Source organism: Salvelinus fontinalis, chromosome 27, assembly GCF_029448725.1.
Source record: "Salvelinus fontinalis isolate EN_2023a chromosome 27, ASM2944872v1, whole genome shotgun sequence".
Taxonomy (NCBI): domain Eukaryota; kingdom Metazoa; phylum Chordata; class Actinopteri; order Salmoniformes; family Salmonidae; genus Salvelinus; species Salvelinus fontinalis.
In genome coordinates, this window is record NC_074691.1 from 34,382,442 (window position 1) to 34,386,883 (window position 4,442).

Here is a 4,442-nt window from a genome sequence, read left to right on the forward strand (position 1 = left end):
GGCCAGACCAGACCAGAGGTATAGGCCAGACCAGACCAGAGGTATAGGCCAGACCAGACCAGACCAGAGGTATAGGCCAGACCAGACCAGAACAGAGGTATAGACCAGACCAGACCAGAGGTATAGACCAGGCCAGACCAGAGGTATAGGCCAGACCAGAGGTATAGACCAGACCAGACCAGAAGTATAGACCAGACCAGACCAGAGGTATAGACCAGACCAGACCAGAGGTATAGACCAGACCAGAGGTATAGACCAGACCAGACCAGAGGTATAGACCAGACCAGAGGTATAGACCAGACCAGACCAGAGGTATAGACCAGACCAGACCAGAGGTATAGACCAGACCAGAGGTATAGACCAGACCAGACCAGAGGTATAGACCAGACCAGACCAGAGGTATAGGCCAGACCAGAGGTATAGACCAGACCAGAGGTATAGGCCAGACCAGACCAGAGGTATAGACCAGGTGAGACCAGAGGTATAGACCAGGCCAGACCAGAGGTATAGACCAGGCCAGACCAGAGGTATAGACCAGGCCAGACCAGAGGTATAGACCAGGCCAGACCAGAGGTATAGACCAGGCCAGACCAGAGGTATAGACCAGGCCAGACCAGAGGTATAGACCAGGCGAGACCAGAGGTATAGACCAGACCAGAGGTATAGACCAGACCAGAGGTATAGACCAGACCAGAGGTATAGGCCAGACCAGAGGTATAGGCCAGACCAGACCAGAGGTATCGGCCAGACCAGACCAGAGGTATAGGCCAGACCAGACCAGAGGTATAGACCAGACCAGAACAGAGGTATAGACCAGACCAGACCAGAGGTATAGACCAGACCAGAGGTCTAGACCAGACCAGAGGTATAGACCAGACCAGAGGTATAGGCCAGACCAGACCAGATGTAAAGACCAGACCAGAGGTATAGGCCAGACCAGACCAGAGGTATAGGCCAGACCAGACCAGACCAGAGGTATAGGCCAGACCAGACCAGACCAGAGGTATAGGCCAGACCAGACCAGAACAGAGGTATAGACCAGACCAAACCGAGGTATAGACCAGGCCAGACCAGAGGTATAGGCCAGACCAGAGGTATAGACCAGACCAGACCAGAAGTATAGACCAGACCAGACCAGAGGTATAGACCAGACCAGACCAGAGGTATAGACCAGACCAAAGGTATAGACCAGACCAGACCAGAGGTATAGACCAGACCAGACCAGAGGTATAGGCCAGACCAGATGTATAGACCAGACCAGAGGTATAGACCAGACCAGAGGTATAGACCAGGCCAGACCAGAGGTATAGACCAGGCCAGACCAGAGGTATAGACCAGGCCAGACCAGAGGTATAGACCAGGCCAGACCAGAGGTATAGACCAGACCAGAGGTATAGGCCAGGCCAGAGGTATAGACCAGACCAGAGGTATAGGCCAGACCAGAGGTATAGGCCAGACCAGAGGTATAGACCAGGTGAGACCAGAGGTATAGACCAGACCAGACCAGAGGTATAGACCAGGCGAGAACAGAGGTATAGACCAGACCAGACCAGAGGTATAGACCAGACCAGACCAGAGGTATAGACCAGACCAGACCAGAGGTATAGACCAGACCAGAGGTATAGACCAGACCAGACCAGAGGTATACACCAGACCAGAGGTATAGACCAGACCAGACCAGAGGTATAGACCAGACCAGACCAGAGGTATAGACCAGACCAGACCAGAGGTATAGACCAGACCAGAGGTATAGACCAGACCAGAGGTATAGACCAGACCAGAGGTATAGGCCAGACCAGAGGTATAGGCCAGACCAGAGGTATAGACCAGACCAGAGGTATAGACCAGACCAGACCAGAGGTATAGACCAGACCAGAGGTATAGACCAGACCAGAGGTATAGGCAGAGCAGATGGCTGAGGCTGAGGCCAGCTCATTTGTTCTTTCGTTTTGCTCGTTGACACGTCTGTGGGGTCCCGTACCATGATGCATTAGGAGGAGTCACGGCTTCTGTTTCAGGCTGTCTCTACCCACTGGGCACACAGTGGTTTCATCATCGTGGCTTCCACCTCATTTCAATGACATTACATTGAACCAACGTGGAATAGACGTAGAATTGAAGTCTGTGGTCCAGTGGGTCTGAAACTGCTATGGATGGATGGGGTCTCTCTCAGTCTCCTTCGATATCTCACCGCACACCGCCAGGAGATGGATGGAGAGAGGGAGGAAGAGGAGGGGGGGGGTCTCTCACGTCTCCGTCTCTGTCGGGCCTGGCGCCATGGAGATACCAGCGCTCAACTGAATATGAAACCCGGGCGCTACTTTACAAATCAAATAACACTCCTTTCAGTGCAAGAAAAGCTAATAGGCTGGTTAGTCTCTCTGATCATTTCTGGTTGGTAAAGTTGGGCAATGTAAAGGGAAAGAGCCTACAAAGCAAAGCTTCAGATCATGGTGGTGGAAGACATGTTTAATTCAACAGGCAGTTAGACAGGCTGACAGACAGGCAGTTAGACAGGCAGTTAGACATGCTGACAGACAGACAGTTAGACATGCAGTTAGACAGGCAGTTAGACATGCTGACAGACAGACAGTTAGACATGCAGTTAGACAGGCAGTTAGACAGGCTGTTAGACATGCTGACAGACAGACAGTTAGACATGCAGTTAGACAGGCAGTTAGACATGCTGACAGACAGACAGTTAGACATGCTGACAGACAGACAGTTAGACAGGCAGTTAGACAGGCAGTTAGACATGCTGACAGACAGACAGTTAGACATGCAGTTAGACAGGCAGTTAGACAGGCTGTTAGACATGCTGACAGACAGACAGTTAGACAGGCAGTTAGACAGGCAGTTAGACAGGCTGTTAGACATGCTGACAGACAGACAGTTAGACAGGCAGTTAGACAGGCTGTTAGCTCTGCTCGGGACAGACGGGCAGACAGAACAAGCTCCTCCACCCCTCTCTCCATACAGACAGAACAAGCTCCTCCACCCCTCTCTCCATACAGAACAAGCTCCTCCACCCCTCTCGCCAGACAGAACAAGCTCCTCCACCCCTCTCGCCAGACAGAACAAGCTCCTCCACCCCTCTCTCCATACAGAACAAGCTCCTCCACCCCTCTCTCCAGACAGACAGAACAAGCTCCTCCACCCCTCTCTCCAGACAGAGCAAGCTCCTCCACCCCTCTCTCCATACAGACAGAGCAAGCTCCTCCACCCCTCTCTCCAGACAGACAGAGCAAGCTCCTCCACCCCTCTCTCCATACAGAACAAGCTCCTCCACCCCTCTCTCCATACAGACAGAGCAAGCTCCTCCACCCCTCTCTCCAGACAGACAGAACAAGCTCCTCCACCCCTCTCTCCATACAGAACAAGCTCCTCCACCCCTCTCTCCATACAGACAGAGCAAGCTCCTCCACCCCTCTCTCCAGACAGACAGAACAAGCTCCTCCACCCCTCTCTCCATACAGAACAAGCTCCTCCACCCCTCTCTCCAGACAGACAGAACAAGCTCCTCCACCCCTCTCTCCAGACAGACAGAACAAGCTCCTCCACCCCTCTCTCCAGACAGAACAAGCTCCTCCACCCCTCTCTCCAGACAGACAGAGCAAGCTCCTCCACCCCTCTCTCCAGACAGAACAAGCTCCTCCACCCCTCTCTCCAGACAGAACAAGCTCCTCCACCCCTCTCTCCATACAGACAGAACAAGCTCCTCCACCCCTCTCTCCAGACAGACAGAGCAAGCTCCTCCACCCCTCTCTCCATACAGACAGAAAAAGCTCCTCCACCCCTCTCTCCATACAGACAGAACAAGCTCCTCCACCCCTCTCTCCATACAGACAGAACAAGCTCCTCCACCCCTCTCTCCAGACAGACAGAGCAAGCTCCTCCACCCCTCTCTCCATACAGACAGAAAAAGCTCCTCCACCCCTCTCTCCATACAGACAGAACAAGCTCCTCCACCCCTCTCTCCATACAGACAGAGCAAGCTCCTCCACACCTCTCTCCAGACAGAGCAAGCTCCTCCACCCCTCTCTCCAGACAGACAGAACAAGCTCCTCCACCCCTCTCTCCAGACAGACAGAGCAAGCTCCTCCACCCCTCTCTCCATACAGACAGAGCAAGCTCCTCCACCCCTCTCTCCATACAGACAGAACAAGCTCCTCCACCCCTCTCTCCAGACAGACAGAGCAAGCTCCTCCACCCCTCTCTCCATACAGACAGAGCAAGCTCCTCCACCCCTCTCTCCAGACAGAACAAGCTCCTCCACCCCTCTCTCCAGACAGACAGAACAACCTCCTCCACCCCTCTCTCCAGACAGAGCAAGCTCCTCCACCCCTCTCTCCAGACAGAACAAGCTCCTCCACCCCTCTCTCCATACAGAACAAGCTCCTCCACCCCTCTCTCCATACAGAACAAGCTCCTCCACCCCTCTC